Source organism: Pipistrellus kuhlii, unplaced genomic scaffold (genome assembly GCF_014108245.1).
Source record: "Pipistrellus kuhlii isolate mPipKuh1 unplaced genomic scaffold, mPipKuh1.p scaffold_m20_p_6, whole genome shotgun sequence".
NCBI classification, from domain to species: Eukaryota; Metazoa; Chordata; class Mammalia; order Chiroptera; family Vespertilionidae; genus Pipistrellus; species Pipistrellus kuhlii.
In genome coordinates, this window is record NW_023425562.1 from 75,059,555 (window position 1) to 75,083,030 (window position 23,476).

Here is a 23,476-nt window from a genome sequence, read left to right on the forward strand (position 1 = left end):
TGAGGAAACCGAGGCATGGAGAGGTGCAGTCACTCGTCTAAGGTCACCCAGCCTCGGCGTGGCGGAGCTGAGATGTGAACCTAGGTAGCGAGCCTTAGAGCCCCAGAACTGTGGATTATGTATGAGGCCCAGCCGGATCGGGTAGTCAGTGCCTTATAGGTGGAGGCTGTCCCTGGCAAGGTGTGTCCCCTCCCCCCGGCCTCAGTCTTTCTCATCTGTGAAGTGGCCTCACAGCTGTGGGACAAAGAGAGATAAAAGGGGACAAAGTGATGCAGGGGCTTCTGTTCATTTAACAAACATCCCCTGAGCACCTACTGTGTGCTGGGCACCGAGCTGGGGGCTGGGAACCCAGCAGTGGGTGTGACACACTCCCTTGTCTTCTGGGAGCTGGCATTCCAGGACTGGGACGGGCAACACGTGAGTCAACACGGAGATGAACAAGATAATCCCATCGGTGAGTGCTGAGGGAAGATAGGATGAGATCACGGGCCCCGGCTGGGTGGAGGAGAGGCCTCTGGGAGAGGGGGCGCCTCAGCAGCGTCCTGGAGGAGAAGGGCCTCTCTGGGAAGATCGGGGCTCAGGAAGCACCTTCCAGGCGGGGAGATCCCCCCGTGCAAAGGCCCTGAGGTGGGAACCAGCAAGATGGAACTGGGTCAAGCCCTCCCCTTGCTGCTGGCTGGGAAACCGAGGCACAGAGAGAGGCGGGGAGATGCCCGAGGCCGCGCAGCTGGCAGAGAGGGGGCCGAGGATGTGCGGAGAAGGCACACACGGGCTGGGACCTCTGCAGGCACCCTGTCCCCGCACCCAGCCAGAGTCTCCGGGCTGCTACAGAGCGACCTCCCCTCGCCAAGCCATCCAAGCTGCTGCGGGGGCTGCTGCGGTCCTGGTTCCCTCGTTTAATTACAAACAACGTTTTTTGCCCTCACTTAATTATGCAACAGACGTCCGTGGATCTGCCGCCATCTGGCCCCACTTCCTGGTGTGGGATGTCGGGAACCCAGTGACTATCCCGGAGCGTTGAGAGGGGAACCTGGCCTGGGAGGGTGCCCGTGTTGGCATGGCCTTGGCACTGTGTCTGCACCTGGCCTGGTCTCTGTGTCCTGCTCTGCAGCGGAGGAGCTGATGTGAGGATCTGAGACGAGAGTGGCACGTGCTGGGCACCGAGGGGCCCTCAGCTCCCAGAGAGATGAGATGCTGTCCCCAGAAGGCAGGCTTGTCGCCTCCCGTGTCTCAAGAGTAGAGTCGAGGGAGGCAATTCCACTGCCCGGCAGCCTGGGCAAGTCTTAGAGATTCTCATGTGGCAGAGGGGGCACTGAGGCCCCGAGAGACTCAGGAGCTTGCCCGGGGCCCATAGCATCTGAAGGAGGGAGCCAGCTCAGTGCCCACTCCAAAGCCCTCCCCTTCCCACGCCAGCGCCTCGCGAACACAGCTCTTCCCAGGCTGTTGCTGTGACGGCAGCACCGCCGGGGTCCGTCCCCTGGGAGCGTGGCACTGGGCTGTTTGTGGGCTGCGGGGGGTTTGAAGCCAAGCCCAGCCCTTCCAGCTGGGGATGGGAGCTCAAATAATGTTTTCCTGTGTCTGAATGATGATGATGACGACGATCATGTAGTCGTAATAACGTAAAGTGACAACTACTGAACACCCTCGCTATGCCGCAGGGACTGTCCACACATGATCTTATGTTAGAATTCACATGAGCTTCTGGGAGGATCCCCAGGTTCTGAGGATAAAGGGCCTGCCCAAGGCCACACAGCTGGGCTGTGGCAGGGGCAGGATTCGAACCCGGGCCCATCAGACAGTAGAAACGCGTGCTCCCGAGAGCCGTCTTTGGGATGTGGGACATTTTTTCAGTGACACCGTCTTCTGATCTGGAGGAGCAAGGGTCTGGGTCCCCTTTTAGAAGCCGTGGACCCTGGGAGGGAGCACCGGGGGAATCCCGACAGCAAGTGTCCTGGGCCAGCGGTGCTGGGGTTACACACACCCACAGGGAGGGGAGGAGGCACGGACAGCAGAGGCCTCAGCCCGCAGGAGCCACTACGCGTTACTACTGTCTGATGGGGCCACAAGACCTGTGTCCAGGCCGGCTAGCAAGCTGGGAGCTTCTGGCAGCTCTCCATCCCTCTCCTGTCCCCCATCAAACCTCACCCCGTTCTTCCTGAATAACTGTCCTCAGCCCCCTGGGCCCCTGTTTCCGTCCCGCCCCAACAATTCACTCAGAGGGTCCTGTTAGACCCTAAGGCAGACCCTGTCCCTGGCCTGGTGACACATGCTCCACGCAGACTCCTTCACTCTTAGAGTGACCTCCACGTCTGGTCACTGCCTTCAAGGCCCCACACGTAAGGTGACCAGACGTCCCGCTTTTGGAGGGACAGTCCCGATTTTCGTGAGACGTCTGGTCGCCTTACCTACACGGCATCTCTCGGGCACTCTCCACACTTCAGCCACGATGGCCTCCCCATCTCCAGAACCCACTCCGCTAGTTCCCACCTCAGGGCCTTTACACTTGCTGTGCCCTTTGCCAGATTTCTTAGCCCCCAGATCACACAGCCGCCTCCTCCTTGGCTCAGAGGTCACCACCCCAGGGAGGCCATCCTGACCCCCCGGAGCTGATGTACAACCTGTCTCCCCCACATCCCACCTGGGCACCCTGAGTGTGCAGTCCACGTTGTGGCCCCAGGTGGCTTTTCGGACCCTGGCTGGAGCAAGGTCCTCCCTGCCTCAACCCTCCCTCTGGCTGCAAACCCTGCCCCCTCCCTCTGGCTGCAAACCCTGCCCCCTCTCTCTGGCTGCAAACCCTGCCCCCAGCCCCAATGCAAAGCCCCGGAGGAGGCCACTGCTGCCCGGACCTCTTCCCAGCCGCTCATACTGAGCTCTCTTCGAGTCCAGGGTCACTCAGCCTCGGACTGAGCATGCCCTGTCGTGGGGGCTGTCCTGTGCGCTGTAGGGCCTTCCCAGTGCCCCTGGCCTCCTCTGCTATCCCTCTGCCCCGTAGAGACAAGCAAAAATGTCTCCGGCATTGCCGAATTCCCCCCAGAAGGGCAGAGAACTCCTGGGAGGGAGCCAGTGGGTTCGCTCACGCTGTTCCTTTTCCGGGAACATCCCCTACCAGCCCTCCACCCTCATCCTGCTCACTCCTATCTGTGCTCCAGGTCCTTTCAACGCCACCTCCGAGGAGCCTTCCCAGCCTCGGGCAGGGTCCGAGCTGTCCAGGTGCTCTCACAGTCTGCATTCGCGGCCCAATGATACCATCTCATAATTGTCAGGCTGGTCCTCCCCACCCCCAGCTCACACCCCGGCCCAGGCACAGTTCTGCTCTGTTCGTGGAGCGGAGGCTCAGTCCACATTTCACATGCCTCGCCCCATCTCTGCCTCTCGGTCCTGTTCATCTTCGCAGTTGGTTAGTCACTCAACAAACACGCCCCAAGTCCAGGTAATGGGCAGGTGCCGGGGATACTGAAGAGAGTCAGGCATGACTCTGGGCAGAGCATGGGGCAGTAAGACATGGCAAGGTCATCTCACCCGGCTGGAGCCATGGCCGGAGGGGACGGGTGATGGTGGTGGCCAATGGTGATAAGACAGGAGGGCTGGGCAGGGTCTGTGGCCATTGTGAGGAGTTTTGTGTTTTTTTCTCGGGTGAGCTGAGAGCCTTGGAAGGCTGTAGGCAGAAGAAGGACAGGATATGACTTGGGTTCTACCAGGATCTCTGTGGCTGCATGCGGAGAAGAGCCCATTGGAGGGCAGGGGTGGGAACAGGTGGAGTAGAGAGCAGGCTACGGCCACCGTTTGGGGGGGAGGGGACAGTGGGGGTTGGCCTGCGGCACGGCCGTGGAAGTGGGGAGTGTGGTCTGATCTGAGAGAGAATCAGGGCATAAAACAGATAATTATGGTGGTTTGGATAGGGGAGGGGGCGGGGCATCAAGGATAGTGACTAAGTAGCCTAGGTCAAGACCCCTTTGGAACCCGGGTCCCTATTCCTCGCAGGGCCCTCTATGGGGGGCAGGGGCAGGGGCCCAGCTCTGTCCCCTGGGCCTCCGCCTCCCTGCCAGGTTCTCTCAGGCGAGGCATGGATCCCCCACAACTCCCTGTGTGACCCTCGGCCAGTGGCTTGGCTTCTGGGCCGGTTTCTGGAGCCTCTGCGGTCCTCCTCTCCAGGAAGAGCAAGAGGGTTCGGGAAGCACCGGCTCAGGTGGAAAGCCTGGAAGAACCTGTCTTGCCGGCCCCGCCCGCCCCTCCTGGGTACTCCGCAGGCAGAAGGGGCACCTGGGGCAGGGCCTGGGCAAGAGGGCCTGGCTCAGCTCCTGCACGCCCTACGCTGCAACCAGCCCTCTGCCCACTGGAGGACCCTTAAGTCCAAACCTCCAGCGGGCTGTGAGCCGGGCCCAGCAGCAGAAGCTGCCCAGGCCCTGGGGACCAGCAGCCTCACTAGCAGCCTGGCTTGGTGATCAAGGTCAAGGGGGCTGGAGTCAGGGTCTGAGTGCACATCCCAGCCTGCCCCTTCCTCCGTGCAACCTCGGGCAACTGACTCAACCACTCTCATGCCTAAGGTGATCAGACGTCCTCAGGACGCGGAACAAATTGTTAAAAGTCGGGACTGTCTTTTTTTTTTGTTAAATTTTTGTTTAATTGTTAAAAGACGCCTGGTCACCTTACTCATGCCCCAGAAGGAGGCCTGGCCGAGGTCACATTCCACACCAATGAGACTCTCGCGTGCAGTGGGTATGAGTCCCAGGTCGCACATGGAGCGGTGCGGTTTTTTGTTTTCTGTTGTTGTTTTTCCTCCCAAATTGAACTTCATTTCCATGTCGTGCCGTCCTTCTGCCAGGCCGGTGGAAACTTCATCTGGTGGTTGATTCTCGTTTCTCCGCGGACTTTTCCCTGCATCTCCAGGTTCCCAGTTTTTGTGAGGCCAGGGGATCAGGGACACGAGTGAGAGGGGGGACCGGGGTCTGGGGCAGGCTGGTTTCCACCTGTGATGCCCAGATGGTGCCAGGGCTGTCCCCTTCCTGTAGCCTGTTGCCCAGCCACTCCCAGGGGCTGGCTGGAGGCTGCCTTTCCAGGATCCTGGCTACTGCCTTTCCTTCCTGCAGCTCGAGACTCTTTGGGCTCAGGCCTGGGGACACCCCTGTCCCTCTCACGCCGGAACCCTGCCTCTGCTTCTGGATGGGGAACCTTGCTCCGTGAGACGCTGTTTCATAAATAGGAATTCTTCCTGCTTGCCTGGCTTTTGAAAATCTAAAGCCAGGAAGTCTCCTGGGATTGCTGGGCCTGGTGTCCCACCCCTTCCCAGAGGCACTGGGCACAGACTGGCCCAGGCCACCTTACATGGGGGAGGGGCATGGCTGAGAGGGGAGGGCCAGGGGAGAAGTGGGAGGAAACACCACTTAATACAGCATTCCCCGACATTTGGTCTCAGGATTCCTTTACATTAATAAAAATGACTGGCCGAAACCGGTTTGGCTCAGTGGGTAGAGCATTGGTCTGCGGACTGAAGGGTCCCGGGTTCGATTCCGGTCAAGGGTATGTACATTGTTTGCAGGCACATTCCCAGTGGGAGGTGTGCAGGAGGCGACTGGTCGATGTTTCTCTCTCGTCGATGTTTCTAGCTTTCTATCCCTCTCCCTTCCTCTCTGTGAAAAATCAATAAAATATATTTATTAAAAAAATGATTGACGATCCCAAGAGAAATTAATACTAAGAAATTTATAAAATATTTAGTTTAGTAACTTAGAAATCAGAATAAATTCAGTACATGTTAATAGATTGAACATATTTTTGAAATAAATGGCTAAATTTCAAATCAGGAAAAGGAGGTGAGAAAAGTGGCAGAGGCGCTGTTTTTTATGTTTTTGCAACTTCCTCAGGGGATGCTCACGTCCGCTTCTGCCTTCAGTCCCTTGTGATATTCTGTTTTGGTTGAAGTGTCTGCAGAAAACTCAGCTTCTCAAAGGCCATGGTGGGGGGTAACCTTCAATGCTAAGACAAAACTCACCAGTGGGAGTTTCTTAAAGTTCAATTGCAATTTGGAATCTAAATACCTGTCAATGAACTTTTCACATTCTACACTCACGTGAGAATAAGAGTAAAAAAAGGCAAATTATCTTGTGAACACAGCTGAAAGGGCCTAGGGGGCCTCCTGGGAGCCTTGGACCACACTTTGAGAACCACTGAGTTCTGAACGAAGAAAAATGCCATCAGACAGGAAGCTGCTGGTTGACTCCCAAGAGAACATGCCAGGGAAGGATGGAGAACGTGCTTTCCATTCCCATTTTACTGCTTCCTGGCTGTATGTGCATGAACAGGTCACTTTGCTTCTCTGTGCCTCAGTTTACACATCTGCAAAATGGTGATAATAACACCTGACAGCAGGGTAAGAATGCATGCTTATTTCCAGGAGCCATGAAAAGCATAGCGTCAATGCAAAGGCCTTGTTCAGATCAGTCCTTCATCTTCGCACATGCCTTCCTGCCCCAGGGCCTTTGCACAAACTGTCCCCTCTGCCCCAAATCCCGTTCTTCCTGCCTTTGCCAAGGGAACTTCTTCTCAGCTTTCAGCGCGCAGCTCAAGTGCTACCTTCTCTAGAAATCCTTCCCTGACCTCCCAGAAGACCCCAAAGCTTGGTTAGAGCTTATAGTTTTTAGAATCATGAGGTGATTGTCTATCTCCCCCACCAGGCCAGGAGCACAGGTTGATCTTCGCCTGCTGCTGTAGTAGTACCTGTGTGGAATGAAGGTTGCTGAAGAACATCAGTCACAATGTGCCATCTGTACTTCTACCTTAGTCTTTCTGTCCTTGGGATGGAAAAGCTGGGCTCTGACAAGCGTTCTCTCCCCAGCCCTCCACCTCTCTGCTAACAGCTGGGTTGCATCAAGGCACAGGGGAGGCAAGCGTTCATGCTCCACGCTGTGGGGCTCTCTGGGGGCCCAACCCCTGCCTGGATCCCCTTTATGCACTGCCCCCTGACATCCTCTGGGGTCGCACCACCCTCCCTCAACAGCTCTACTCTTTCTTCGGGTGGTTCCCCTCCCTGAGCCCATAAGGATCCCTGGTGTCCAGGCTGCCCCATCGGTCCACACATCCTGCTCCCTCTCCTCACTCTCCTTAGGACTTCCTCTTCCTATCCCCATGTCTGGACCGTGTCTCTGTGTCCCTGTGATCACAGCAGGTCCATTGCCTATTTGTTGTCCTCTCTCCATTCCCATGTCCCTCTTCCCCGCCAGGCTGCATGCTTGTCCGGAAGGGATTATGCTATCTTTGCCCCTCCAGGATCAGTAAGAAGTGCCCAATACATATTTGCTGAAATGGCACGAAAGCAGGAATTTGGGAGGGGTTTCTGTCATCTAAGGGAGTTGTATCAGTTAGTTTGGGGCTGCAAGTCATAGAAACTCAGCTCAAATGGGCTGAACCACAAAGGAGATTTATTGGCTCCCATAAACAGAAAACATAGCAGAATGTGAGCTTCAGGCTTGGTTCGATCAGGGCGCCAGCTTTTCCCTGGTGTCTCCCCCAGCGCTGGGATTCTATGAGTTGGTTTCCCTCTCTGGCTGGCTTTCTTTGTGGTGTTAAAATGGGAACAGCAATTCCAGCCTCGCTCTGTGCAGATGTAGAGGTCTGAGTGCCCTCTGAGGAGTACTTGAAATGTCTCTTTTCCAAAGCCCTAACATTTGGAGTCGCCTGAAGATTCAATGGGCCGAACTGGTTACGGCACTGTCCATCTTTGAGCCAGCAGCCATGGCCGGAGGGTGAGATTTATAAAATTGGCTTAGGTCTGGGGCCAGGAGGACAGCCAGTCACTCCCCTCGGAGGAGGGCTGCCTGAGGGAAAGGTGACTGTCCCCAGCAGTCACCCAGGGAAGGCAGAGGGGCGGGAGAGTCGAAGCTATCCCCTTTGGAAGTTTAATTATATTAAAACCCGGAGGGAAACACAAGCTGTTCTCTGAGCGAAGAGAAAGCCAGGAAAAACGCTGCCAGACGCGGGGATTCTTCACGAGAACCTTGTGTCGAAGGCAAGACGAGAACAGATTTTCCTGCTCGCTGGTTGAATTCCATTCAGAACCCGAGGCCAATTCATGAAGCCACTAATGACTTTCCTGAATATTTTTTAATGTGTTTGCTTTTCTGATTATGATAACAATACATGCTTGTTGTTAAAATATTTAAGTAATGCAGAGAAACGTCTAAAACAGTGGTTCTCCACGGAGGGTGGTTTTGTCCCCAGGAGACGAGGCGGAGTCTGGAGAGGCCTTGAGTTGTTATGACTGCGCAGAGGGGCAGGGATGGTGCTGGCATCTGGTGGGCAGAGGCCAGGCACGCTGCTAGCCATTGTACAGTGACTAGGACAGTCCCCGGAGAGAGAGAAAATTATCTGGCACACAATGTCATCGGGGCCCAGGGTGAGGAGCTCTGACTTACAGGAAAGTAAAAATTACTGAAAATTCCGCCACCCAGAAACAAACCCTGCTGACATGGGGCTGCACATCCTCTGGTATCATATACCTGCATGTGCACACTGGATCAGACTCATGAAAATACTTTTCTCCACAGTGTGCCGTGACATCTCTCTATATTGCCATTTTCAATTAGTATTCTAGATGCAACTTGATAAAGTTTTATATTTATTTAATACAATCTGTTTTTAATCTAGCATTTTATTATGGAAGCCTGCCATTGTTTACTTCATTAAGCCTCTGTAGCTCAGCCTTTGGGTTTCCCCCTCCCAGTGTCTTACTATTATAAACAACTAGTGACCCGGTGCACAAAATTCGTGCACATTAAAAGGGGATTAATTAGAGGAAATAATTTAATGTTGCTATTCACCCTTTCTCTATAACAGAAGTGTCAGGGATGAAAGAGAATTAGTAAAATGTATATGAAAACCTTCCTCCTGTCAGAGTCTGGGGCTCACCCTGGAACCCAGAGTCAAGTCATGTGCCCACCCACATGCACCTCAATATTGCATGAGACCCAGACCTGGCCACACACCCCTCCCCCCATTGGGCTAGATCCAGACCCGGCCCACCCTTGTCAAGCCCTGCTGGGCAGGGGGCATAGTCTCAGGTCCCCTGGCCCGGTGCCAGGATGGGGGCATAACCTGAGGTCCCCCCACCCCAGACCAGGGCAGGGGGTGCACCTTGAGGTCCCCTGCCAAGCCCCATCAGGGCAGGGGAGGGTGTAGCCTTAAGTCCCTGCTGATTGCTGATTGCTCGTTAAGGCTCCTTATGGGAACTTGGCTTCAGCTATGGGTGCACCCATCTTTGTGACAGTGATGGTCAATTAGCATATTTCCTCTTTATTAGATAGGATGCTTCCATGAACACGGTTGTCCATAGAGACTGCTTGGCCTGTTGCATCCTTAGGAGAAATGCCCCAAGGTTAAATTTCGGAGTTGCTTTAAAATTTCTGCCCATTGAACGCCATGCACACACTGGCATTCTATGCCAATCTGATAGTTGGGAAATGATAAGTCACTGTAGCTTTTATTTGCATTTCCTTGATTACTGGATCTTGTAATCATGCTTACAAGGTGGATCTTGTCTTCATATGTTTGCCTGCTTTTTGTTCTTCATTTCCGAATAGCCCATTTATAATAATGTGTGTACCTTTTCCTATTGTTTTGCGAGAACTCTTTGTGTATTAAGGGCATTAACCCTTTCTAAGAGTTCCATCCTTGACGTTAGAAGCCACTTTTCCTTTCTTTTCGACTTTCTCTTTCTTTCTTTTTTTAAGTTCCCTTGTGCTTTCGAAGGATGTGCCTAATGTTCTGGCAAGCAGTTTCATGAATTACATTTAACAACCATCCTTTGTTCCCGCCTCCTGATAATGCTCAGAGCCTCAGCGGCAGCCTTTGCCCAACTCCATGTCATTAACCTTTGATCTCTTCCTGCTGAATAGCAGATTGCTTTCCGGGGCTGGGAACACAGTTTCATTTTCACCTCCCCGCTGATGGAACCGCCGCTGATTCCGGGCCAGACGGCTGTTTACATAAGAAATGATTTGATTATATTGTATAACCAATGGCAGCCTTTCTCAGAAAGAAGAAGCCAGAAACATATAATCAAAGCCATTAACTGTGTGCAAAGAAACGCAGCCCACTCTGAATCTCCCACCAAACGTAATCGCCCTTTTCCAGGGAAAAGTAAGAATAGGCCAGGGTTTCCTACTAAAAATGTGCTGAGGGGAAGACTTGTAAAAGGAGATCGTGGCTTTAGCTCTGATGCACTCGCCCGTCAGACCAACCCTGACTCCAGTGCCAGCTCCGTAACTTGCTATCTTTGTGACTTTGGGAAAGTCACTCACCAGACCCGAGCCTCTGTTTCTTCATTTGCAAAAAGCGGCTATAATAATTAATAATAATAATAACATCAACCTCAGAGGGTTCGTGAGAGCATTAAACGAGACAATGCAAGTAGAGGCTTTTCTTAGAATGTGCCCACGAGGAATAAAACCACTGACTAAAGGTGGCAAAAAAAAAAAAGGCGGTGCACATTTCATTGTCTTTTTTCTCTGTGTCAAGAGGAAAGATAGCTCTGATGTTTTAAACAAACCTTTGGAGATAAATTTGCAGCATGACTAACTCAGCCCTCACTGTCACCTCCAGACGAGTAAAAAGAAAAATAGAAAAAAAAAAAAAGGGGGGGGGGGGGAAGGGGAATTCATAATCTCATCTAATACAGCTGTTGAATTCGAAGGCATGAAGATGTAAACAAAAACTCACCTTCTTTCTGTTTTCCTGCTCTGCCTTTCTCGGCAACTTATGGATCTGCCTATTCCCATGGTGTCAGGGGGCTGTGCAGCTCCAGCCATCACACACAGGTGGCAAATAAAGGCAGGAGAGGTGTCTCCTCCCATGTATCTCCCTGTAGAAGGAAGGATGTTGTCCCAGGAGCCCCTTCGAAGACTTCCCATTGGCCAAAATTACATCACATGCCTAACTCCAAACTAAGCACCGGCAAGGGAGATAGAATGACCACAACTGGCTAGGACGCAATACAGATCACCCTGAGGACAGAGCGGGGAAGGGCCACTGCTCTGAACACTTAGGGTAGATGCACACCCGACAAAACCGGACCCCGTAACAAAGGTGTGAGTGCGCCTCCCACAGGCATCGTCCCTGGCAGGCATTAGGTCCCCAAAGGCCAGGATTTGGCGCGCTCTGGCCTGGGAGCCCATGCATGGTAGGACAACTATGATTGGCCAGAGGGTCCCTCTGCACACTGGACCTCTACGTCAAACCACCGGCTCACCTTCTCTGCTTGGATGGCTCAGGGGAGCTGACATCCTCTGGCCTTGCCCACCTTGCTCAAGCCTGCTGGACCCCAAGGTTTCCCGCTTCCCTTCGCCGTCTGTGCCTGTGTTTCTCCATGTCTGCCACCCTCTGCCTCCCAAACCTCCTTGTTCTCCCTGAAGCTCCCTGGGCTCCTCCACCTGTGCTGCTCCCTGCGCCTGGAGCTCTTCCCGCTGCTGTTCCCCCTCCCTTTCTCAGGGAAGCCTCTCTCCTTTCCCCCAGGCCAACCCCCACTTCACAGCCCCTCACAGCCCGCATGCCTTCCCTTATCACAGCCTTGCATCGCCCTTATCGCACTCTCTATTTATCTGTGTGGTTATTTGACCAAGCCTCACCCCATCAGGCTGCAGACTCGGTAAGGAACTAGGTCTGTTTTGTTCACTGATAATCCTCAGCGCCTGGCACAGAGCAGAGCCTCAACTTTTTATTAAAAAAAAAAAAAAAAAAAAAAAAAAAATTTTATTCTCCATCCTGTAGCCAGAAAGGTGTTTCTGAAAAGCAGCTCTAAGCACCCTACCCTCCTGCTTCAAGCCTCCCAGGACTCCCTTCACCCTCGGGGCAAACTCCAGAGGGTGTGACCTGGCTTTTCCGGGCCTTCGGAGGCGGGTGCTGCCACCATCCAGCCCGTCTTCTCCTGCACCCCATTACTCTCTACACTGCAGCCATCCTTTGCTTCCTGAGGTGCCGCAGAACCCCATGTTCTCACTTGCCTCTTGATTTCCATGTGACTCAGTATGTTATGCCTCTGCTTGGAAACTGTCTAGAAAAATTCCCCTTCTCAGGGTCAAGCCTCCATGTACAAGTTGCCTCCTCTGGGGAGCCCTCCACGCTTACCACTCCCCCCCCCCCCCCCCAGGCCAGGTTAAACACCTGTGGGCTCTGCTAACATGTGTTACTCCTCCACATAAGTCAGGCCACCATCTGAGCTGCTATAACAGAGCCCACCGTGGTTTAATGGGACAGAATATTTTTTCCAGCATGGTCGGCTCAAGGTTGGTTGGTGGTTTCATTCTGCAGGGTTATTCTAGAAATCCCAGTTCCTTCTATTTAGTTGCTCTATCATCCTCACTTCACAGCTTCCGGTGAAGTCCAAAATGGCTACTCAAGCCCCTCCATCTCATGGCCTTTCCAGTCCGCAGGAAGAGAGAAAGGATCATTCTTTTTAAAGGCAAGAATGAATTCATATCATTTCTGCTTACCTCATTGGCTAGAACTTAGTCACATGATCACACCTAACTGCAAAGGAAGCTGGGAAATGGATCACTAGCTGGGCAGAACGTGTCCTGCTAACACTCCAACGCTCTCACATTGTGAGGAGAAAGGTTGTGGAGGCTGGTGGACACCGGTAGTCCCTGCCACACTCCCCCTTGGCACTGAGCACAGTGCTATCTGGTTCCTACCCATCAGCCCAGCCAGGCTGTGAGCTCCCCCTGAGCGATTGGTAGTCACTGTCATGTCCCCAGCATCTAGCAGCCTGCCTGGCACATGGATGGTGAGAATGGCAGAGGCGAGTGTAAGCTGGAGAAACTGAGGCAGGCCCCAGTTCTGTTTCCCACACATTTTCTGAGTTCCTATTCCACATAAAATCCTGGGGTTCATAGCCTGGTCCAGGTGATGGGGGTGGTAAGGCCGGCCTGGCCCAGCCCAGCAGAATTCCAAGAAACACTGGAGGTGGGGCTGCAAGATCTTGCCTGGTGGGAGAGCTGAGCAGTCCCAGGGCTGGTTCCGAAGCAGGGCAGAGTCCGGAGGGCCCACTGGTGGGGCCGGTCTGGCCTCCTGGTCCCACCTGGCTCTGGGCCCACTGCACTTCCTGCCCCGCCCCAATTTTTTCTGGCTTTGGGCCCAGAGCTAGGCCTCCTGGACCCTTAACTACACTCCCAAGGCAGGTAGGATGAGGCTGGTCTCCCTATGGGCCAGGAGCTGCTGTGGGAAGGCCTGATAAGAGCACTGTAGATTTGAGTCCCAGATCCAAGGGTGTCTTAAGCAGGGAGAGAAAATGCTCTTCTCACTCTCTATCCTGGGGGCTGTGACCTGAGATCCAGGAGAAGCAGGCTTAGTTGAAAGAACCCTGGGTTCAAGTCCCAGCTTCACAGTTTCCAGCTCTGTGTCTTCACCTCAGCTTCCCTGTCTGTGAAATGGGTGCCCGCAGCCCAAGTTGGCTTCTCAGGGTTGGTATGAGACTCACATAGGAAAATGAATGTGAAGAGGCTTTGAGGCCTTGGGTCCTATAGAGAATGGTTGGTTATTAGTGTCATTGATAGGGGACTGCCAGGCAGAGGCCAGGAGAGCTGGGTGGACCACAGTCCAATGTGTCTTCTCTAGGGTTAGGTGGGAAGTTAGGCCTCAGAGCTTGGTGAATGAAGGGCTGTCTCTTTCCAGCTAAGAACAGTCCAATTCCCTGGCTAGACACTGACCCAATTACCAGAAGGTCATGGCTTGATTCTGGGTCAGGGCACATGTTTGAGTTGTGGGCTTGATCCCCAGTAGGGGGCATGCAGAAGGCAGCCAACCAATGATTCTCTTCCATCATTGATGTTTCTATCTCTCCCCCTCTCTTCCTCTCTCTGAAATCAATTAAAACATATTTTAAAAAATACATACCTGTCCAATGGGTTCTCCTTGCATGTCAGAATGGAACTATCCTGGTGGCCAAGGCCTTGCATGATCTGCTCTACCTCTTTATTCCTCCTGACCTTGAGTCTCGCCTCTGCCCCCATTGCTCTGTCCCAGCCAACCGCACTTTCTGCTGTTCTGCAAAGGTGTTTGCTGCCTTTGTGCTTTCTGTTCCCTCTGCCTGGATCTCCCTTCCCTACTGCTTCACCTAGATGTCACCCCTTATTCTCCCCAAAGAGCCACCCCAGGTGGCTATCACACTGCACCCTCTGACTGACTTCTCGGCACTGATCAGCATCATTACAAGAATGTTGTTTTTGTTCACTCACTTGTTTACTCATTTACTCTCCGTGCCCTCCAACTGAACACTGGGCCCTGTCTGTCTAGTTCTTCATGGTATCCAGAGCCGAGCACAGGGCCTGGCACATGGTAGGTGCTCAGTAAGTATTTATTGACTAAGTGAATGTGTGCATATACAGAAGGATGGGGAGCTAGAATTACTGAACACCTACGACATGACAGCCACATTCATGATTCCCTTCCAGTCTCACAACCTCACTGCCTGGTCAGAACTATCCCCATGTCACAGAGTAACGAAGTGCTTCTACCAACGTCACCCCAATAGAAAGGGGCAAGTCTTGGATTTGAAGCCAAGCCTACAGACTGGGGAAGCATTTGCAACCTAAATACAAAGATCTTGAAGGTAGTGGTAGGTTTGGGGTGCACACTTCTCTCAAAGTACAACAGCTGTATATTTTAAATTAGAGGCTCAGAGCTGGGGATAATTTCCCCCCGGGACACATTCACCAAAGCCCTGAGTCGCTTGTGGTGGCTGTGACTGGGAGGGGAGGTACTGCAGCACTGGGGTGGGGGGATGGATGCTGATAAACACCCTGTGATGCACAGGACAGCCCCCAGATGAAAATTACCCACCCCAAATGCCAATGATACCAAGACCGAGGTACCTTGCTGTAGGTACATGCGGTTTATTGTGCATAAATTAGACCTCAATAAAATTGATTTTTGTAAAGGATTTATACCCTGAATAGAAAAAGACTCATGCCAATCAAAAAGGATAAAGCAATTCAATAGAAAATAATGGCCGGGCCGAAACCGGTTTGGCTCAGTGGTAGAGCATCGGTCTGCAGACTGGAAGGTCCCAGGTTCGATTCTGGTCAGGGGCATGTACATTGGTTGTGGGCACATCCTGGGTAGGGGTGTGCAACAGGCAGCTGGTCGATGTTTCTCTCTCATCGACGTTTCTAGCTCTATCTCTCTCCCTTCCTCTCTGTAAAAAATCAATAAAATATATATTAAAAAAGAAAGAAAGAAAATAATGGCCCTATCATTTAAAAAGGTAAATTAGCCCTCGCTGGTTTGGCTCAGTGGATAGAGCATCAGCCTGCAGACTAAAGGGTCCCAGGTTCGATTCTGGTCAAGGGCATGTGCCTGGATTGGGGGCTCGATCCCCAGTGGGGGACATGCAGGAGGCAGCCAATCAATGATTCTCTTTATCATTGATGTTTCTATCTTTCACTTCCTCTCAGAAATCAATAAAAATATATTTAAAAAATAAATTTTTAAAAAGGTAAATGGACATCAGAAAATACCCATAGCCAATACATAAATGATAAAGAGCTTCTCTCCCATCCTAATCAGGGAAATGCAAACTATAACAAAAATAATGATTTTTTTCCTCCCACCACAATTCCACCCTCCCACCCCCCCATCAACATTGAAGTGGCACCAATGCCCTGGCCCAGGAGTGTGGAGGGAGCAGGCCCTCCCATACACAGTGGGAGGAAGTGTAAACTGGCCAAGCCCTCGTGTTGATTTGGGAACGCTTGCCAACAATTCAAACAGACATGCGCGTGGACCCGCAGTTCCAGTTCTGTCGCCGTTCCCTGAGGTGTTGTTGGGTTGAAGCTAAATGTCCACGAGCAGGGGATTAGGTGAGTAAACTGTGGTACAGCCATCCCATGGAATACCATGCAGCAGGTCAGAATGCCGAGGAGAATCTCTAAATGCACATCATCAGGTGAGTAACAAAAGCAGGGCCAACACCATGCAGGTAACAAAAAACAAATCTGAGGCGGAGCTCTCAGTGTCTGCCCATCACCCATTACCTTTTTGTCTCACTAACAGGACTCTGATTTTGAATGGGGTGCCAATGGGCCCAAATAAAATAGTTGCCTCCCCAGCCCCACGCCCAGACACATAGATACACAGGGGTGGCCATGTGACCTGATTCTGGCCAATAAGATCTAAATAGAAAGATACATGTGGAGCTCTGGGAAAACTACATGTCCTTTTATTATTATTATTAAATCTTTATTATTAGACTATTACAGTTGCTCCTCTTCCCCCCCCCCCCCCATAGCTCCCCTCCAACTGATTCCCATTGTCTTCATCCATAGGTATATGATTTTTGTCCAGTTTCTTCCTGCACCCATCACACCCTTTTCCCCTCAAGGACTGTCAGTTTACTCCCTTTCTATGCTCCTGATTCTATTATATCCACCAGATTATTCTATTCATCGGATTTTTTATTGACTTGATTTTTAGATTCACTTGTTGATAGATATGTATTTGTTGTTCATAATTTTTATCTTTACCTTTTTCTTCTTCCTCCTCTTCTTAAAGAATACATTTCAGTATTTCATATAATACTGGTTTGGTGTTGATGAACTACTTTAGCTTTTTTTTATCTGTGCAGTTCTTTTTCTGACTTTCAATTCTGAACGATAGCTTTGCTGGGTATAGTAATCTTGGTTGTAGGTACCTGCTATTCATCACTTTGAATATTTCTTGCCACTCCCATCTGGCCTGCATAGTTTCTGTTGAGAAATCAGCTGACAATCATATGGATGCTCCCTTGTAGGTAACTAACTGTTTTTCTCTTGCTGCTTTTAACATTCTCTCTTTGTCTTTTGCTCTTGGCATTTTAATTATGATGTGTCTTGGCATGGTCCTCTTTGAATTCCTTTTGTTTGGGATTCTCTGTGTTTTTTGGACTTGTAAATCTATTTCTTTCACTAAGTGGGGGGAGTTTTCTGTCATTATTTCTTCAAATAGGTTTTCATTATCTGGCTCTTTCTCTTTTTCTGGCACCCCCATAATTCAGATGTTGGTAGCTTGAAGTTGTCCCAGAGGCTCCTTACACTATCTTCATATTTTTGGATTCTTTTTGCTTTTTGCTTTTCCAGTTGGGTGTTTTTTGCTTTTTTGTATTTCAAATTTTTTACTTTATTCTTATGATCCTCTAGTCTGCTGTTGCATCTCTGAATATTATTTTTTATTTCAGAAAGTGTATGCTTAATTTCTAGTTGGTCCTTTTTCATATCCTTGAGGGTCTCACTAAATTTATCGGCCTTTTCTAAAAAATTCTTGAAAAACCTTAAAACCATGGTTTTGAACTCTATATTCAGTAGTTTGCTTTCCATTTCCTCTATTTGTAACCTGTTTCTTTGTCTCCACATTTTGGCTGCTTCCCAGAGTTGATAAAGTGGTTTTGTGTGCTAGGTGTCCTATAGGACCTGGTGGTTCAGCCTCCCCAGTTACCTGAGGTGGACACTCTTGGTGCACCCCTTGGTGGGCTGTGTGCACAGTCTTGTTGTAGTTAAGCCTTGATTGTTATTGGTATCACTGGGAGGAACTGACCTCCAGGCCAATTGGCTGTGAGGATCAGCTGTGTCTATGATGGGACAATTTCTGTGCTGGAGACATTCTTATGAGGCAAGACTTGCTTCAGTGGGGCTTTAGTGCTCACTGAGTCTGCCCCCTGAGTGTGTCCCTTATGGATCTGAGGAGTTGTAATCTGGATGGTCATACTCTGGCCCCTGGATACACTGGCTCTTGGATCTCCAAGGAGGTGCTAATTTAGCCTCTGCCTGAGGCCACCCAGCAGGAGCTATGGAGAGATCTGCAGATTACTCTTCTTTGTTTGGGTTTTGGAGTTCCCAGATGAGGCCCAGCTGTGAAGCAATGCAAGCTGCTGTGGGTCCTTGGGCCTTCTTCTCTACTCAGCTGCAGTCTGTTAGGTAAGTTTAGATTTCAAAGGACCAGGTCACTCATATGCAAAAGCCTCTGCACACAGCTTGTATGGGGCGGAGTCTCAGGATGGAGCAAACAGCAATGGCTTCCCGTCAGCCCTGCCCTAAGAGGCCTCTAGGTCTCAGTGTCCCTTGGTAATCACTGCAAGCACCTCTGAGAGAAAGCCACCCTCGAGTTCCGCCCACTGCCAGACAGTTCAGAGTCTCACCCAGAACTGGAGTTCAGAGCAGTAGGGAGCTTGTGTCTCCCTGCTGATTGAAAAAGACAGCCGCGTACTCAGTTGTCAGCCCTCTCCATGTGCGCGCCTCCATACCTATACACTTTACTTATGCAGCTTCTCTGAGTCTCAGTGTGCTTTACTCTTCCCTTCTAGTTGTAGAATTTCCACTTAGCCAGCCTTCCTGTGGTTCTGGATGATGTCCATTTTGTCTTTTAATTGTAGTTTTAAAGTGGCTGTGCGAGGCAGAAGTTCAGGTGTTTACCTATGCCACCATCTTCGTTTCTCCTAAGCCACATGTCCTTGATCTAAAAGGGTCATGAGATACATGGCTAGCCTGTTCCCTGCCCTCCTGTCTGGGCTGAGTATACAGTGCCAGGCAGTGAGGCCCTCTGTAGCCTGAGTTTGAACATCACACATCAAAGTGGGGGACCAGGAAGCTGGACTTTTTTCATTATAAGAAAAATGGAGCCTCTAGCTGGCAAAGCCAACCAAATCAGTTACTTGTTACTTGCAGCCAAACGCAACCACAGAGATGCAGTAGGCAGTGTGTTGCTTGAGCCTTCTGCAACAGAACTGTATTCAAGTATTATTTGTGTAGTTGGAATTTCTAAAAATTAAAATAGAAATCAAACATAGCTCATCTGGTCAGAGGGCATGGCCCCTTGAGGTTCCTTTTCCAGAAGTGTTTGCAGATGGGCACACGTTCTCCTGACCCACGTAAAACCATGAAGGGAAGATGGAGGGGCTCGCTGTTCCATTCGCCTGATAATAGGACTCAGGATGTGCCTCTGGCCCCAGCAGGGAAACTCAGGGGCCAATCTGGAGGCCCAGACTGGGTTGCCCACTTCATGACTGGACCCTGTGGCTCTCCAGCCCAAACATGCAACCCCCTAGGCACTGGCCTGGCCACCTTTCTGCTGGTTTGTCTTCTTGTTCCCAGAAGCAGGGCCTTCCCTTTATCTCAGGCCAAAGTCCTCAGGGGAAGGGGATGGAATGTCACCTGGTTGATGAATCACCTCCTACTGGCTGGAGGCCACAGCAGGCCTGGCTTCTCCCTTTTGTCCCCCTCCCCAACCTTTCCTTTCATTAGGGGGAGGGAGGGGTGGAGGAAGCGATATGGATATGTCACCCTAAAAATCATTGACAGTGACAGCCACCATCTCCGGGGTGCTGACCTGGAACCAGGCCCTGGGAGGTTAAGGACACAGCTTTGGGACTCAGATCCCTGGGTTCAAATCCTGGCTCCAGCATGTCCTAACCTGGAGGCCTGGGGAAGTCAGCTAACCCCTTGCAGATCCCCACTCACGTACTCAACAAACATTTATTTATTAAGCAAGCGCTCTGCGCAGGACATGAAGATGCTGAAGATGCTGCCATGGACACCCCAGAACCAGGCCAGCCCTGTGGGCATGGCGGTGATGCTGCCATGGAGAGAAGGGGGGCAAAGAGCGCTCATGAGGCGGCTTATTCATTTAAACAGGCTGCTCACGGAAGCTTCCGGGTGCATTCCTGTCTGAGCCAAGACCTGCAGCTGGAGAGAGAGGAGCCCGTTGTTATCTCTGGGCAGAAAGTTCCAGGCAGAGGGGACAGCAAAGGCAAAGGCTCTGGGGCTGGCGGGTGGCTGGTGTGTTCCAGGATCGGGGAGCATGCCGGAGTGGATGGAGGGGGGAGGTCAGGGAGTGAAGATGGGGCGGCCACGCTGGTCGTGTGGACCCCTGCCAGGACCTTATCTTTTACTCTGGGTAACCTGGAGCCACAGGAGGGTGTGAAGCGGAGGAGAAACACGGCCTGGCTTCCTCCGGGTAGAGAGAAATGGCAGGATGGGCGACATGGTTTGAAAGACACTGCAGTAATACAAGCGAGCATGTGGTGACTCACCCCAGGGTGGGGCTATGGGAGTGGGGGTGGGGTGGGGGAGTGAAGTGATAGGATCCGGATGCCTGCTTCAGTCCACGGGTGAGAAAGAGAGGAGTCAGTGAGGACGGGAAGGCTTTTGGCCTGCGGCCCTGGGAAAACAGAGGTGGTGTGTTCCACAATGGAGCTGCCGGAGGGGAGGGGCAGGCAGGGAGGATAAGAAGTTCCGTTTCTTACCTGGAACTCTGAGTTGCCCATTTGGCGTGTCGAGCCACAGCTGGATATTCAACCCTGCATTCAGGTGAGACTCCTGGCAGGCGATGTGCGTTGGAAATTTCGAGCGCCGGGATGGTATTGAAGGCCTCGGTTTCTTCGTCTGTGAAATGGAATTCAACAGCATCTGCTTTGCAAGCTTGTTGTGAGGCTGTGTATTCTCTTGTATGCTCGCTGTTTCCCACTTGTTTTAAGAAGCAAAATGTTTGTTGTTTTGTTGACATAAATGTCTGATTACGTTTCTGACTGCTCTATGGCCACCAAAGGCCCACCGCTCTCTTTCCCCGTCTCCGGTCCTGCCAGCACCTCTGGCCCGGGAGGGAGAAGACCAGGCATCGCAGAAAGGGCCCTGGGACCCGGGGACAAACAGCTCTGCCGCTTCCTTGCTGTCTGTCTCAGACGGGTCATTTCCTCACTGTTAAGCAGGCCTAAACCTGGCACCCTGCTCCTGAGATTGTTGCCAGGATTCAGAGAGGTGAGAGGTGCAGAGGTCAAAACTATCAGAGACTCACCAAAACAAGCCACAAACCAACAAGCTGCAGAGGGGGTGATTGAGGGTAGGGGTCTGGAGCCAGATCACCGGGGTCAAATCATGTTCTTTGAGCTAGTCCCCTAACCTTTCTATGTGTCTTTATATGTACACCTAGGATGATGTATAGGGTTACCATAGAGTTGGTTTGAAGATTAATGAAGAGTCATGATGAGCTGGAGCCGTGCTTGGCACACAGTAGGTGCTCAGGAAATATGAGTCACTGTGATGGTCATTTCTGGGTATGAAAACCAGTCCATGTCACACAGTGCCCCTGTGGGTTTGGGGACAGGCAGCTCAGCCACAGTGGACCTGGGTCACAGAGCCCCTGGCAAGTCCTGGGCTCCTCAGTCGGCCACACAGCCGAGGCAGCTTGCTTCCTTCCTCTGTGCTGGGTGCCAGGCAGGCCCAGAGACCGCCTGATGTCATCGGGGCTGGCCTGCCTTCGGATTGGGAGGAAGTGGGCGGGTGCCCTGGGCACTGATGAGCCAGGCAGACGTGCCCCGAGGCAGCACACTCAGGGCTGATGTGAGCAACATGCACCCGCTGCTCACGGAGCAGGCCCTCCCCAGTTGGCCCATGTCAGGCGGCTTTGAGGCTGTCCTAGGTCAGAGTCAAGATTCAGGGTAAACTGGGGTCAGGAGCAAACATTCTGTCCCCACTCCTCAAAACACAGCCGACGGCGGCTCCCTGGGGCTCGGCCTGCAGGAAGGTGATGTGTCCCAGGAGGTGTGTCTGGGGTGCATGAGGGGACTGCGTGCCTAAGGATGAGTGAGTGAAAGTAGGGCTTTAAGAAAGCCAGTGAGTGTGTGTACATGTACATGTTTGTGTATGGGTGTGAGTAAGTAGGAGTCTGTGTGTGCTGGTGCCCGGGTGGGGGGCAGCGTCATTACTGAGTGTATAAACCAGTTTGAGCAGGTGTGTGTCTGGGCGTGTAAATGACAAAATGAGGATGTGAGTGTGTGCGTGTGTCCTTGAATCTCGAGGTCAGGTCTGACTGAGTGTATGTGTGAGCATGCAAGTGTGTGAGTGTGTGTGCATGCACACTATTGTGAAAGGTCCCATAAGGAACCCCTTTTGCAGACAGCTTTGCTCCCTTGCATGGGAATGTTTGTTGGTGGGTTCAGTCAGTGCATTTAGAATTTAAAAAAATAATAATTTTACTGATTTTTTTTTACAGAGAGAGGAAGGGAGGGGGATAGAGGGAAACATTGATGAGAGAAAAACATCAATCAGCTGCCTCCTGCACAACCCCTACTGGAGATGTGCCCGCAACCAAGGTACATGCCCCTGGCCAGAATCGAACCTGGGACCCTTGAGTCTGCAGGTTGACGCTCTATCCACAGAGCCAAACCGGTTAGGGCTGCATTTAGAATCTGAAGTGTCCAGGAGCTTCCAGGGAGGAGGAGATATGCTCTTCAGATTGACCACTGACCAATCAGAACAGGGACCAGCTGCCAATACTTGGGCCAATAAACCGGCTCTTGTTACCCCAACTTCCAATGATCCCACCAGCGTCTAAGAAGGTCTGACCTGTGGGCATTCTGAGGCAGCCCTCAAACCAGTCCAGCAAATAGCCTTTTTATCAGCTGATGGTAATGTAATAGTAAACATTTATTCATGCCTTCGTTCATCCATTCACCAATTTTCCCTGAGCGCCTGCCATGTTCCCGGCACCGGAGAGGCAGTGGAGAACAAGGTGGACAAAAACCCCTTTGCTGGTGGTGTTAACGCGCTGGTGGAACCGGGCAGACGGTACACTATGTGAGCAGCAGACGGAGAGGGTTACTTGGTGTAAGGGCTGTAGGTAAAAATAGACCAGGAGAGCTGGGGCGAGAGCCCCAGATGGGTTTGCCATTTTTAAAAGGTTGGTCAGCTAAGACATCCCTGGGAAGGTGACAGCTGAGTGCAGACCTGCGGGAGTGAAGGGTGCACCCTGTGGCGATCGAGGGGAAGAGCATTCTGGGCAGTGGGCTCAGCAACTGTCAAGGCCTTGGGCCCGGGGCATGCCTAGCTTGTTCAGGAAGAGAAAAGGTGCCAGTGTGGATTTCATGCTGTGTGTGTGTGTGTGTGTGTGTGTGTGTGTGTGTGTGTACTGATTATAAAGCAAAGGGTGCTGATGGAAAGATCAAATGATAGAGAATGAATAAAGGAGAAACTGAACATCCATAGTAACTGGGAGGGGGCGGGGAGGTGGGCTGAGGACCAGGCGTGTCTGTGGTACAATTCACCCGGCAATCAAAGCGATTTTCCATTCTGACAAGGCAGCAGCAAAATAGTGCAGCTGTGACCACATCGCCCCGCAGCAGCCAAAGCCAGCTCTGCGGCTCAGAGCGCATCCTGAGCCCAGCTGGGTGCTTAGTAGGTGTTTGATGAGGGGGTGGAGGGTCTCTGCCTTTCACATCCTCCCAGGCCTGGGCGGGGGAGGAAGATGGGTGCAAACCCCGTCCGTAGAGAGATTTAGTCCCCCATCCTCGCAGGCTGCCTGCCTGGCCTCCGGTGGCCCCAGAATGACAGCGTTGCCTCTTCCTCCTCCTGCTTTTATGAGCTGAGAAGGAGGCTTGTCCCACGTTGCACAATAGCCTCTTAATTGCTATTTCCTCTCAGTTATGAATTGTGTCATGGATACGGCTACTCACGTTATTAAGCTTCCA

At 51.9% G+C, this 23,476-nt stretch overlaps 2 long non-coding RNA genes across 2 annotated transcripts in view; one reads left to right on the forward strand and one right to left on the reverse strand.

Moving 5' to 3' along the window:
- Positions 1 to 9,702: 9,702 nt before the first annotated feature.
- Positions 9,703 to 21,925, reverse strand: LOC118708051. The gene is made up of 2 exons (XR_006740302.1): positions 20,258 to 21,925; positions 9,703 to 9,969 (listed from the first exon to the last, which is right to left on the reverse strand). It is a non-coding gene; the product is annotated as an uncharacterized LOC118708051 (long non-coding RNA).
- Positions 19,770 to 23,476, forward strand: part of LOC118708050 — a 29,704-nt gene continuing 25,997 nt past the window's right edge. Inside the window, exon 1 of the long non-coding RNA XR_004984451.2 lies at positions 19,770 to 20,321. This is a non-coding gene — a long non-coding RNA (uncharacterized LOC118708050). The remainder of the gene's footprint in view (positions 20,322 to 23,476) is intronic.